The sequence below is a fragment of the Manis pentadactyla genome, chromosome 19 (genome assembly GCF_030020395.1).
Source record: "Manis pentadactyla isolate mManPen7 chromosome 19, mManPen7.hap1, whole genome shotgun sequence".
In the NCBI taxonomy this organism is placed as follows: Eukaryota; Metazoa; Chordata; class Mammalia; order Pholidota; family Manidae; genus Manis; species Manis pentadactyla.
In genome coordinates, this window is record NC_080037.1 from 9,233,223 (window position 1) to 9,248,002 (window position 14,780).

Here is a 14,780-nt window from a genome sequence, read left to right on the forward strand (position 1 = left end):
GGGTGGGGGAGCGAGAAACAGCTTTGGTGCCTTAACGCCCCTCCCTTGGACGCTCTGTCCTTAAAACATCACCTTTGGGGCCCCACTGCTCAGCTTCCAGCATCTGGTACCATTTTGCAAAGTGGGTGTTTTTGTGATTGCGCCCATCTTATCCCGGGTCTCGGGAAGAATTCCTGGGAGCTCATATGGGTCAAGGAGCAGGCCTCCCTGGGGAGCCTTACCAAGGAGTTGGCAGGAAGAGGAGAGGAACAGGACCCGGGCCCTCTCCTCATCCATGGTGGACGCACAGCGTGGGGCTGCGTCCAGAGCGGGACCCTGCTCTCAGGTTTTCTCCTCTTACAGGCCAAGGGGTGGACTAGCCTGGATGGCAGGGGGACAGGCGGACCTCTGACCCCAGAGTCTGGGTTTGGTGCCAGCAGTTTGTAGGGCTTTCCTGGGAGTGCAGGCTGCCCAGCACCGGGGCTTTGGGAGATGTGGGACATGTATACATGTCCTGCCCCAGGGAAGAGAGCTGATGACCTCAGGGAATGGGGGGCTCACTGATCAGGCCAGGGGTGCTGGGAGGAGGCCGCCTTTTCCAGGAGGACCTCTGGGAAGTGGGTGGTTGGAAGGCCAAGGAGCAGAGTGCACAGCAGGCTGGCGCCTCAGAGCTGCCAGGACAGGAGTCTTCTGGGGGGGGCGTCAGCCCCAAGCCTCAGGCCCCTTACCTTCCAAGACACCCGTCTGGGGGATTCTCTGGTCGTTTTAGGTGCGGAGTGTTACCTGCATCTGAGTTTGGCCTCCAGAGGAGGAGGATTTCAGCTCCACCCTGAGAGCTTCTGGAGCTGAATCCTCCTCACATCCAGGCAGTGTTTATTCACACACACTAGCTGCAGGGCCTGTGCGAAGCCTGAGGACACACGGTGGAAAAGACTGTCCTTGGCCTCAGGGGCCTCCACTTCCTGTGGAGCCACGAGCCCGCCCGAGACTGCAGCAGGACAGGACCGAAGTCGGGGTGGGGGGCGGGGCAGGCAACTGTCTTGCTGCTCCTCTGTAATGTCATCACGCTGACGTGGCCTGGGACCCAGCGCTGCCCTCCCTCCTGGGTGCCAGCTGGCCTTGCTCTCCCTCCACACCCCCCATTCTGCTGGCCTGGCTCGGCCCCCCTGCCCGCGGGCTTTCCTCCCTCCGCACCCCTCCTCTTGGCTGGCTGGGACCCGCGCTCAGCAGGTGGTTTATCAGGAGCTCCTGCTGCTGAAATCAGCCCGTCAGGGGCCTTCAGGCTCCTGGTGTCCAAGTACCCCCTCTCAGGCCTGGCCACACGACCCCCAACTCACACCGACCCCCTGGACACTGGCTGGTCCGGCTGGAAGGGGGCCGGGGAGGGAATGCATTCTCCCCTCCCAAGTCCTGTTTGCTTCCATCCCCTGTGCTGAGACCCCCAACCTTACCTGAGTCCCGGGAGACCTGTGAGAGGATGTGGGGACAACCCAGGCAGGCAATGGGTCCCTCCCGCCCCTTGGTCCTTCCCCGCAGACTGGCAGGTACTGGTAAGTTCTCATGCACGAGGAGCTCACGTGTCCTTGTTAACGCCACTGTAAGGCCATGGCTGTGGGCAGCTCCTAGCACCCCTTAGCACACTCTCAGGTGGACTGGGGGGCAAGCACCCCCTTCACCCAGTTTACAACTGCCCTGGCCTCCATCAGGAACAGAGCCCCGGGCCCCAGGGCCCTGAGCTACATGTCTTCCCACCCTGCAGCCCCTTCCCCTCCTGGTGGCTGTGTGTGCTCCGCCTGCCCTCTGCAGGTCACCCTGCTCACCTCCTCCAGGAAGCCTTCCTGCTTCATTTCAGTTTCCACAGGTGCCGCTCTTGTCTCCCTGATGAAAGAAGATGCTTCTTACGAGCCTCTGTACCGGGGCACTTACAACCGGCACTGAAATGATTTCTGCTTCTGCCTCCCGCTGGACTGTGGCCTTCTCTGGGACAGTGACTTGGTCCCTGTCTTTGCTCCCGTTGTGCTGCACATAGTAGGTGCTCCTTACATGCCTGATGTTGGAAGGCCTCTTTCCAGGAATCCCTAGCGGCAGGTCGGTCTTCAGCCGCCAGGTGGCACTAGTGCCCAGGCCCTGCCAGCGCGGGGCGGGCGGTGGCCCTGGGAGAGGCTTAGGCGCTGGTGGCAGGTGGTGCTAAGGTTCGCCGCGTATTATCCTTTCACCCCTAGACTAACCGCAGGGGCAGGTCGAAGTGGTTAGAGTCAGAGAAACTGGGAGGGGTTGGCAGGTCGATAGCCGGGACGTCAGGATGCAGCCCGGATTAAGGAACCAAATTCCGCGCAGTGTGAGCGCAGGTGAGAAATCCGGGGCGAGGTCCTGGTGCCAGAGAGGTGCTGGCTTGGGATTACGGTGGCGGGTGTCGAGATCCATGTCTCTGACTGGGTGGAGGAGAATTATCTGGGGCTGGAATTGGGGCAGGTTACCATTGGGAGGAGGGTCCCTGGGGAACCCTGTGTGTCAGATCCCAGCTCTTGATCCAGATCAGGGACATCAGAGGTGAAAGGGCCTTAAGGGGGAGAGTGGAGTCCCCGCCCACCCTTAAGAAAGATCCTGAGAATGAAGATTGCCTGGCAGGGGAGGTGGACACGGGGTGTTCCTGGGGCCGGGGGTCGTCCAGGGGAGCCCCCAGCCCTGGAGAGAATACCTGGATCCGATGTGAAGCCTGCTTTGAAGGACTGAGAGATTCACCAAGTCAGAGCACACCAGCCCCCAGTCAGGGCTCTGTCTCCCTCTCCAACCTCCCTTCACCTCGCTGAACTGGGTTTCCTCTGCAGAGTGGGGTGGCCGCCCTTCCTCTCAGTGTGGAGGTAGTGTGACAACCTAAGATGAAGGATGCGAAGTGCTTCAGAGCCTGCAGGGCACTTCAGTGCTTGTTCTCACCTGGAGCACTCACAGCTGGGGTCCCTGCCATCTGCGGTTGGAAGCCTGGCTCCCTGCCCTGGCTGTGTGACCTTGGGCAAGTCACTCAACCTCTCTGTGCCTCTGATTTATCATGAGCCCAATGAGGATATTAATGGGACTAACCTCATCAAGCTGTTGATAGGATTAAATGAAATAATGTATAACACAGTGCTCAACATCAATTACTCAAAAATAATAACTATTTTTTAAAAGCAGTCTAAAATTTATTAGTTAAGATTTTTTTTAACTAATGTCACAACAGAAATAAATTCCTGGCAGATAATTACTGATGACAAAGATCAAGTAATATATATATGATTTCAAAATTCAAACAAATGTTTACAGAAAAATGTTTGCCTTTCACCTTTGTTTGCCACAGCCCCTCTCCTCAAAGGGAACCTCTCTTACTTTCTTATAGGTATAATAATTGCATTATATCCTGTAATAATTAAAGTTATGTTTGATATTTAATTTAATCCTATATTTTATCAAATCTGCATTTCTGAGGATTTTAGATCCATTAATATTTTATGTACCACTAAGTAACTTTGATTCAAACAGGAATCCCCACTTCAGAAATGCTAAATGTGAAGAGAACACATGCCCAAGCGTTCCTGACACACAGGACTGTCGTCCCACTGCCCTGGGCCCTGCGTGGCAGAGACTGGATGCAACCTCCTTCCCCATCATGCCTCTCTCCACGTTTCAGTTTCACAATTGTCCTTCCCCCCTCCCCCAGCTCTCCTAAGTGGGTTTCTTGAAAACCTGCCCCTGGTTTAAGGTCTAACTCAAGTCCTCACCTGTCCCTGCAGTTTTCCAGACTGTTCCCCCCACCACGCCCTACTCCCATGGCTAATGGTGTCAGTCTCCCTAAAGTGCACCCTGTCCCCTGCACTCCCCTGCTGGAGATGCCCCCCAAGGGGAGGGCTCTATCTCCCTCACCCATTAGCCCATCAGGCCTTAGTCCACATTCTGTGAGTATGGAAATGACCTCCATGGCTTCTCTTTTATCTTGTTAGGGTTTGACACCTCTATTTTGGGTCACGGGCCCTTTGGGAAATTGATGAAAGCCTAGGAACCCCTCCTCAAAAAAAGGCATATGCCTATAAAAATGATTCAAAAGAAACAACCTGAAAATGAGTAAGTTCTCTTAGAAATGGAGATAAAGGATTCAAAGCAGGAAGAAGACAGCACTGGAAAACACTGCTTGAGGTGATCAAGGTCAACACTGACAGTGATAAGTCATGGTGGCAGTATGTACCCTTCATATAATGTGATGAAATGGCAAGTTAGCCCTTAGTCTTCCTTTCTGAAATCCGTACCTCCCATCTCCACCACCTGGCCAAGGTAGTATTTGTCAGATTTCTCCACTGCAAAGTTGCTCCTGTTCCCCCTTCCATACTGTGCGCTTTGGAAGCAGGTCAATGGGCAGCCGGCACTGACATAGTAGGAGTTATGCTCCATTTCCTTGAGAGTGGAGTATCTGCAGAGATTACTTTAAATCCTCCTGCTTGGGGAATAGCTCTCTTCTTTCCTGTTTGTTTATTTATTCAGTCATTTCTTTATATCAGTATGAACTCATTTATTTTGCAGTTCAAGTTATATTTTTTTCTCTCTTTTCCTTTGTTTTTGAGGGCCAGTAATTGCATTTGAGTTGTGAAACTTGCATATGCTGACCCTGCAGCAGGTGGTGACCAGGAGGGGAAGGGATGACCACTCGGGCTGCGTGTGGGGGCTCAGCAGACATGGGACAGGGGCCGGAAGGGCGTGTCTCACTCCGGGGCTGGGAGCAGGTGTGCAGGCTGGGGGCCGGGGACCCTTGGGTGCGTGAGGGGAGGGGACTGACGCCTGTAAGTGGGGAGTTATTTCCAGGTACCTGCTCCTGCCGGGGCCCACCCTGCCCTCGCTGCCCCCCTGGGGAGGGTCCCAAAGGCCTATAGGCTGTTCCCAGGGGCTGCAGGGGGAGCTGCAGAGCCCACCGTCCTCCCTGTGGGGTGCAGTGTGTGTCCTGAGGCCCAGGGTTGGGCAGACGATCGTGCTGTGTGTTGTGGTCGGTCCCCACCGCGGGGCGGAAGGGAGAGGCTGAGCATCTGTCCAGCCAGCAGCCACAGGGACCCTGGTGCTGACAGAAGCCCAGGGAAAGGGCAGAGCTGTGGGGGTGAGCATCACCCTGAGCTGAGGGGGCAGGACCCCTGCCGGGAGCTGGGCACAGGCATGGGGGAGCCCTCTCCCCACCAGCGGGGCTGCTCAGGGTTAGAGGGAGTGTGTCTGGAATGAGTGACGGATGGTGGGTGACTAGGATGAAGCGGCCCTGGGACAGCTGGACCAGGACACTCCCTGGGGTGTCAGCGCTCACCGCCCGGGGAGGGGGCAGGCTGCCCAGGCTCCCTCGCAGATGGCAGGGTCCCCGGGCCCCGCTCGGAGCCCAGCTGAGGCTCTCAGGCAGCAGCCTCTGCAGGCCTGGGCCTGGCTGGGGGCGCAGGCCCGTGTGTGAGGCCCTGAGGGCAGGGGAGGCGGCTGCGGTTGGACAAGGGCCGCCTTGGGGCTCAGACGCGCCGACATGTAGCCTCTGCGTGGGGTGTGTGAGGGAGGCGAGCGTCAGCCCTGGACAGGCCGGCCCCCCCTTCCCCTCAGTGCGGCTTCTCAGGGTCTGAGGCCCCCTTAGTGGGGGAGAGTCACTGGCCTGCGAGGGCCTGGGAGCCGGAGGCCATGGTCTGGGGCCTGGGAGCTGCTCCTCGGCCCGCCCTGACCCGCGCTGGCTTCCCCGCCTGGGGTTTATCAAACCCATACGGATCCTCACTTTCCTTTTCTGTAAAACTGAAAGGTAATCATGCATCTATCTGCCTCTCACAGGTGAAAGGGTTTGTAAACTGGAAAGAGCTCTACGAGTAGGAGGTGCTGATGGTTTAGCTCGTGTCGCCTGGCAGCCTGGAGACCTCAGGAAACACCGCTGGGTGGGATCAGCGGGAAGAGTGTACGGGGCCTCCTTGATCCACGGTCACACTTCTGGGTCCTGAATCCCAGGCAGGGCTCCGACCCCACGGCCACGGGCACAGGGGCCCGTTCCCATGAGCCGAGCACAGCACCGCCCCACCGCCCACCTTTGGGCCGCTCACCCACCAGAATGGTTTCCTCCGGCCTCCCAGCCTCACCGAACGGACAGAGCTCCCAGTGGCCTCACTCGGACGAAGCTGCTGCTTTTCTCTTTTGACACGGCAGCACAGCATATTACCGATTTTAAAAAGTACCCACAAACAAAAGACTTAAGATGTTAAAGTGCTGAATTTAATGGATTCCTCAGCGACTATACCGAGACCACACACACCCTGCGCATCCTGCCTGTGCTCACGTCACGGTCAGAGCCCGTTGGGTTGAAGAGGCAGCAGCCACCCTGCGGGGTGCCCCATCTCCCCTGCTGCCCTGCCTCGCCCCAGCCTTTTAGGGGGCAGGTGAAGTGAAGCTCTCAGCTGCGGCCACGGAAGAAGGTTGCATGTCCTTGAGAATGAGGTCTATTCTGGGGCCCTGGGGCCTTTCTCTGGAAGGCTGGAGCGGTCCTGGCTCTTCCGGTCAGCCTCTGGCCCTGGACTTGTCAGTGTGCTGTTTGGATCAGAGAATGAAGCCAGAGAGTGGAAAAGGGGGGCAGGAAGAGGCTTTCAAGGGGCCTTGGTGGGACCCTGACAGCAGGAACACTAGATATAGGGACATTCGTTTGAGGTTTATGAGCGATGGATGGCTCCTGACTTTAGGTCACCTCTTTGCTAATTTCCTCCTCTTCTGAGTTCCTGCTCTGCAAAATCCAGTCCTTCCCCTTTTGTGTCTCCTTTACTGTCACCGGTCACCAAACTCACACTTCTGATACCAGATCTGAGGGTTTTCCCCTACATCAAGCAATTCTGGGACACCAACTGGGTGTCCTACCATTCAACTCAATTCTGACACTGTCTACCTGGAGATGGTGTCAGATCCCACCAGGTTAAGGGCTCAGTCCCGCAAGACCATCACCGCCCCCTCACCTCCCTGCAGCACACACACACACACACACACACACACACACACGCTCCCGAGGCTGTTACCTGTGCTTCTGACTGATCACCTGTAAATCAGAGGTTCCCATGAACCCCTCCTCGGATTCAATTAATTTGCTAGAATGGCTCAGAGGACTCAAGAAAAGTTTGCTTGCAGTTTTCCCAGCTTATTAAAAGATACTGAAGGACACAGATGAACGTTCAAATGGAAGACAGGTGTAAGGCAAGGTGTGTGAGAAGGGGACCTCTGACCCCCTGACCCCCTAGGCACACCACTCTCCCTGCACCTCCACGTGTGGGCCAACCTGGAAGCTCTGTGAACCCCATACTATTAGGATTTTTACAGAGGCTCCCCACATAGGCCTGATGGACTGCTAACCCCATTTCCTGCCCTGCTACCCTCTCTGGAGAAATGGGTGGGGCTGAAACTCCTAAGCTGCTAATCATGGCTTGGTCTCTCTGGCAGCCAGCCCCCCACCTGGGAGCCACCTCATTAGAACAAAAGACATTGCTCTTACCAGGAAATTCCCAGTGATTTTGGAACTATGAATCAGGAACTGGGGGTCAAAGCTGAATATTGGAACAAAAGATGCTCCTAGTACTCTTATCACTTAGGAAATTACAAGGTTTCAGGAGCTCTGGGCCAGGAACTGGGGCCAGAGACCAATATATGAATTTTCTATTATTTCACAGTTATCAACCATTGATGGTCCCACTGGCCCCTCACGCTCAGGCCCCTGGGCTGGGGCTCCCCTTCCTGCCCGAGGTCTCTGTAGGCCAGCACACTCCCTGCTGGGCAGCTTGGGGTCTGTCTGCCTCCACCCCTCCCATCCAGTGTTTTGCCAAGCGAATCCACCCTGTCTCCACCCTGTCACCTCTGCACCCCATCCTGGTCCTGACTCCGCCCTCATCTCTGCCTGGATTTTGGTGATGTCTCCTGTCTGGCCCCATGTCTCGAGTGTCCCCCAGGAGGCCTGACTGTCCTGAAGAATCCTCCTGAACTAGCCTCTGGTCCTGCCTCAGCCCTGTTCAAAGAGCTTCACTGATGGCAGCTTATCGCAGAGTTTATTTCAGATGCCTCAGCCTTGCTGTCAGCATCCTGTACAGCCTCCCTGCTCAAAGTGGGGTCCTCAGACCTGCAGCACCAGTGTCACCCAGGAGCTTGTGAGAAATGCAGAATCTGGGGCCCTCCAGGCCTCCTGAATCAGAATCTGCTTCTTAACAAGATGGCCAAGTGAATCGGATGCAATTCACGCAGGAAGAGTGCTGGCATTGAGCTCAGGATTTTTTCCTCTCCATTTCTTCTCTCTTCCTGGGGTTGCTGGTTATCTGTGTGTATCTCCACTGGCAGTCCCATACTGCTCTTCTTTGTTCTAACTGCTTCCCGATTATTTTCTCTATAATAATTTTCTCTTCCTGTCTTCCACATCACTGGTATGGTTTCCTGTAGTGTTGATTGCATTCTTCACACTTTTTATATCTGCAAAAGAATTACTTTTCTCCTCAATTATCTTAGCCCACCCCCCATCCGCTTGAGATATCTTCATTCTTCTTTCCTCTCCGGTTTCGTCAGTCTTTTGCAAACTCTTGTTCCGTTATTTTGGAAGACCAGATATTTGTGCAGGTCTCACATTAGTGTTTTTCTTTCTTTCTTTCTTTCTGCTTTTTCACCTTTGATTGGGGTCTGTCTACTTGCCCTGTCTGGGTCCATTGCTCCTAGGGTCCAAACTGGTGCACTTTGTGGTCTCAGGGTTACTATGTTTGCTTTTGTGCTAAAGCATCCCACAGGAGGTCCCGGTGACAACACAGAGCATGACCCTGCTGGGGGCTGCCGAGTACGTGGTTCACGTGGAAGAGATGGGTGGGAAGGAAGGCCATGGGGGAGTGCAGAATAACTACGATGACACGTGCTGAGCCCTGGGGTGCACCCACGGCCCTGAGCGCTGACCACATACTATGAACTCAGTGACTCATGCAGCGGCGCTGTGAGGGAAGGCCTTTGATGACTCCACCCCCGGGCAGGTGAGAGACTGAGGCACGGGGAGGCCCCTGCTCAAGTAGACAGCAGGAAGTGGGGTAGGGTACAGAGTAGGCAGTGTGGCCCCAAAGTCCCGTTTCTCCCCATGAGTGCGAAGACTCACTCCATTTGCCCACAGGTCACTTCATCTAAAGCCAGTTTGCTGACAGGCAGTTGACAGAATCCATTTACTAAATGAGCAAATCACTGAATGACCAATTTGCTTAATTTGCTAAACTTATTAAGTATTTACTTTTATCAATTATTGATACAGTTTATGACAGTTTGAATTGGGTGGATTCACAGGGTTCATGAGAATTGGGGGGAGCAAGGACCCCAGGGTTCTGGGTCAGACTGCCTCCTGGCCTCAGTCTCCCCTCTCTCTGCCTGTCAGCCCCCTCATCACGCTGCCCCCACACCCCCTTTCAGGGACCACCCATTCAGTCTGTCCTATGAACTGCCTTCCCTTCTTTCTTCTAGCAGGGAACTGGGTAGAGAAACAGCACACATTGCTTAAGGTCCTCGTAGAAGAAGTAATGAAAACCTGTCAACTAAAATACAGAAGAAATCTTCAAGAGCTGTTAAACCATTCCATCCAGTATGAATTGCTTTAAGCGTTATACATAGTTCAAAGAAAGAAGTTTCTGGTAAGTGGATAGATTTGATCAGTACGATGAGATGACAATCTTCGCTGAAGTGGCCATCTGGCAAATGGGCTCACTTCTGCTCCCCCAGCACCTCTCAAACAGGCACACCAGCTCGAAAGTTCCTGCTCCGTGGCTGTCAGGGGCATATCTGACTTGCAAGCAAAGATTTGGGATTCTAGCTTTGTGGCACCAACTTATTAAAGTTCATTAGCAGTCATATAATAAATACCCACAATTGTAGCAAAGGCCTAAGGAAGAAATTTTTTGTTCTATGATTCCAGTAGCAATTGATTTTGATATATACTGAGTGGAGATTTCAGTCATGCTGTAATGCTAATTTTCTTTCAGATGAATAGTACAGTTTTACAGATATATTAGGTGTCACCTGACAGTTTGTGTTAAGAATGACGTTGCTCTTTTGAACTAGTAAACAAAGGCTTTAATCAAGCATTGTATAACAAATGTACATGAACTAGCATTGTTTGTATTCAAGTTCAAAGAGTAAGTATAGAACCTTATGCTACAGTTTTTTTCCTACAATCCCAACATTAATGACTTGTTTCAGCGAAACAAAAACACCCATCATATAACATTCAAGTTGTAGGTTTGAATATCTGTGTGACTAACCATTGCATCATTGTTTTACTGCTTTATTTTTATTTACTTTATATACATTTTTTGCTTTGTAGTATAAAAACTATAAGCACAGACATTTATACATATTTTCATATTTATACATCTTTAAGTAAATTATAATAAAAATAATTTAAATCAACACTGGATAATGGGAGTTCTTTTCTTTAAAAGGAGTCTTTTTTGGGCTATGAAACAAATTTTTATCAAACTATTACAAGAAGCAAGGACAAAAGAGATCTTTACTAAGCATAACACAAATGCCACACTGACAAAGTAAAGCATAAAAATAAACAAAATACAGGAGAATTCCGTTTATGAATAATGATGCAAAAATTCCAAATAAAAACATTACCAAATAGTAGCACATTAAAAGACTAACACATCAACAAGACTAGAACAAGAATAATTCAATATTAGGAAATCTATTAATGTAGTATTAATAGATGAAAAAAAAACTATGTGACAAAAGGGAAACCACTTAACCTTTCATTCTTCGTAAAACTCTTGATAAAACAGGAATAAATGTGTGCTTCTTAACATGTCTTATATGCCTTAACCATAAAACTACATCATGCTTAACAAGGTAACACTAGAAGCATTAACTTTAGGAGCAAAGCAAGGCAATGTTTTCATTACTATTATTTCATTACTATTATTTAACATGGTTCTGGAGGTATTAAATGCAGTGAAACAAGAGACAAGGAAGGAGCCATGTAAATTAGAAAGAAAGAAGCAAAAATTATAATTATTTGTTGATAATATGATTATGCAGAAAATCAAAGGGACCAAATGAAAATCTGTTACAAACAGTAGTGACATTTAATGACATGACCATATGTTCTGTACACATTATTTTAATCAACTCAGTAGAAGGTATAATGGGAACAAGACCCCATTTACAACAGCAACAAAAATGATGAAACATTGAAATTTCCACAAGACATGTCTTTTGACTTTCATACAGTTTATATATATATTATATAATGAAAATAAAAGCATCTAGCTTTACTTGAATTTTAAGAAACCCTTAGATGGTACATTTCCTATGCTATTAAGCCTGGTAGGTGATGGAACTCAGAAACTGTTTCCTTCCCTTCCCACCACTCCCCTCTATGCACAGCTAACCCTGAATCTTGCATCTGCAGGCCTCTAGCTTTTCTTCAGTCAAGGCCATCCCTCTCTCTACTCGTGGGGAGTGGACTGGGCTGTGACATCCTGAAAGCCCCCACCTAGGCCCCAGGACCTTCGCTATTCTGGGAAAGCGTCTGTGTCACCTGAGCATCCCTCTGCAGGTTCTGTCTAATGGGTGTTCCCTAAGGGAGGTTAGGAGGATCAGAAATCAGAGGTCAGCAGTCAGGAATCTGGCTGACTGCCGAAGGGTTCGCCTCTCATACTTGGCTGTTCGAAGAGAGTCAAGTGTTCACAACCTGTGAGCTGAGAAAACTTTGCTGGGGATCAGGGTGTGGGGGCGTGGTTCATGCTGCTCTGCTGTTTCAGTGGGATGGGTCAGAAAGACTTGGAGTCTAGTCCAGCTCCACCTAAAGGAGAGATACCTGGGGACCCAGAGATGAAGGTGGGCTGGGGCACCTCCTGCCAAGGCCCCTCGCTGTCCCAAGTCTCCTGGGACCCTGGGCTTGTCTGGATCTTCTCGTAGACGGTGTGCACTGCCAGAGAACACTCAGGGCTATGTGCGTGCCAGCCGCACTTCTTCGTGTCATTCTGCGATTCAAGCAGAGTGTAGAGGGATCTGGGTCAACTTCTAAGAATTACCCACAGGTGTCAGTCAAGCTGCATCTCTTCATGTGCTTCCTGTCCCCACCAGGCAGTTCTGGCTGTCAACCCAGTAAGTCCCCAAAATACAGCTTCAACTCAGACCCCTCTCTTGACAGGGCGCACTCTTCACACCTTCTCAGTCCTCCACCCAGGATGCCACCCCCCCACCAAGACCTCCACCTTGCTCCTCTCCCATCTCTCTCTTTGCCCTCTCTCCTCAGTGAGGTTCCCCGAGAGCCTAAGTTAAAACTGCTTCCCAGCCCCCAGCCCCTTCCCTGTTTCCATTTTCTCCCTAACACTTATCATCATCTAACAGTTCGAGTCTCCCTTCCCCAAACCTAGAATGCATATTCTATGAGGCCGATGACTTCTGTGCTTTCCTTGACCTCTGTAGCAGAGATCCGAACAATTCTGGGAACACAGTGGACCCTCAGTAAATATTTGTTGGACGAACTTGCACATCACCTGGCCCACTCTCCCTGCAAAAGTGCCTTGAAAAACCGCAAAGCGTCAGAGAGCTGTAAGGTGTTATTACTGGGACCTCCATTTTATAAAAGAAGGAACTGAACCCCAGGGAATAAAGTAATTTTCTAAGGTTGATCAAGAAGTCAGTGTCAGAAGAGAAGACAAGTAGTGACTCTGTGGCATCTTACTACACTGCAGACAGTGACCTCAATGGGTTCTGGGGGGGTACTCGATAATAAGGGTGAATATAATAACCACATTGTTTTTCTTGTGAAACCTTCATAAGAGTGTATAGCAATAATACCTTAATGAAAAAAAAAAAAGAAAAAGCAGAATGGCAGTTGCCAGGGGCTGAGGTTGGAGACGGGGGAATAGCGAGTTACTATTCCATGGACACAGAGTTTCTGTTTTGCAGAATGAAAATAGTTCTGGAGATGGTGGGGATGGTAGCACAACTGAATGCACTTAATGCTATTGAACTATGCTAAGAATAATAAAGGTGATCAATTTTATGTAACATGAAATTTACCACAGTTTTAAGAAATAAATTTTTTAAATACCCAGAAAAAACAAAAAAAGAAATCAGTGTCACAGCCGGGTCTCACACCCATTCTTCTGGACTCTGCTCTTTCTTGCCACCAGGATCTCTAGTCTGTGTGTGTCTCCCTGTGTCCTGGGAGGGAACTCATTTTCTCCATCAGGCTTGGAGCCCCCCCAAGGGCAGGGACTGAGGGCAGGGGGCTCCAGGGCGGAGCTGAATGTCTGGGGACAGATGTCACCTGATCTGTTTCTTTTTCCCCGAAGCCATACGTTGCTCCCTTCCCTGTGCTTCTCTGGGAGGGAGTATTGGGGTTTAGGTCCCAAGAAGCTATTTCCTGAGTCCCCTGAGGTCCAGGTCAGGTAGGGACATAACTCAGAGGGGCTGCAATGGGAGGCCACAACGTGGCGGGCCCTGAGGCAGCTGGGGACCGTGCCCAGCACGCTGGACTGGGAGCAAGGAGAGTCCGCTCTGCCTTGTGCTTAGCGCTGCTCCCTGCCTGGTCCCGGGGCTCCTTCTGGGGGCAGCTTGCCCCCACCCTAACCTGCTGGGCCCAACCGGTCCTAAGATCCTGCTCTTCTGTGGTTCAATGATCCGGAGCTGCCCCCTGTTTGGAGAAGTCAGGGGGAGACCCCGTCCCAGGCTACCCTGGGAGCCCAGACAGCCTCTCTACTTGCTTGCACCTACTCGCTCTTCAGCCCAATAGTTCCCAAAGGGTGGCACCAGGAGCACCAGCTTCCCTTGGGAACCTGCTGGAAGTGCCAACTCAGCCCTAGACGCCCTGATCAGAAACCCTGAGAGTGGGTCCAGCAATCTTCGTTTTGCTAAGCCCTCCAGGTGTTCTGAATTAGGGCTTCCTGGAAGTCCCCTAAGTGTCCACTCCTTGCCCTGCTAGTCCTGCCTCTGGGCCTTCCCCCGGGCGGAATGATCCCATCCGTGAGCAGAACGCCCATTTCCAACTGAGGGCCAGTAGCCACCTGAGATGCTCGCCCAGGGGCATCTCATCAGTGGGGACCACAAAGCCTTTCCCCAAAGAGGAGGTGTTCATGGCAGGATCTCAGGCTGATAGGAGGGCAGGGACTGTGGGCCGGGGGAGGAGAAGATGGGGGCTTTCCTGCTGCTCCTCAGAACCGCGGCCTGCCTGCCTCCTCCCTGGGTGACATGCCCTGTTAGTGGCCCCTGCTTTCACTTCCTCTGGATCTTGTATAGATGACGGGGTCCCACCCACCACCTGGGCACCGGCGCACCTGCCACTGCTCGGGGCCTGGGTTCCAACCCGCGGCAGGCGAGCCCCTCCGGGGAGGCCTGGGCTCTGCCCTGCTTCCTCCCTGCAGAGCCGAGTGGTGGGAATCACTCCCCTCCCTGAGCCTGTCTCGCCCCCCGCTGCCCTGCCCTGCCACGCTTCCTCGCTGGGAGGCAGTGAGAATCACATGAGACCTGGACATACAAGAGAGGTGTGCTCCCCACTGAGGTTCCCACCCTCTGCTCCCCATTTCCACAGCAACCACTCTGTCCAAACCACGGATGGGCCCCAGGGCCTCATGAGGGGCGGAGCACCCTAGGCTTCCTTGTGCTCACAGCCCCTGAGCACATGTCCACGGGCCTGCTTTGATTCCTGCAGACCCACCTTCGTGTATCTCAGGAGGCCTATCTCCGCATAGGAACAGTTGGGCCCATCAGTCTGCGTGCTGGCAGGTCCGTCTGCGGGAAGGCGCTGGAGAGCAGCTGCAGAGCCTGGCCCCTCC

General features: G+C 52.2%; 1 long non-coding RNA gene across 1 annotated transcript; it reads left to right on the top strand.

Moving 5' to 3' along the window:
- Positions 1-1,811: 1,811 nt before the first annotated feature.
- LOC130681685 (uncharacterized) lies at positions 1,812-10,398 on the top strand. The gene is made up of 2 exons (XR_008994932.1): positions 1,812-2,327; positions 5,788-10,398. It is a non-coding gene; the product is annotated as an uncharacterized LOC130681685 (long non-coding RNA).
- The last annotated feature ends 4,382 nt before the right edge of the window (positions 10,399-14,780 follow it).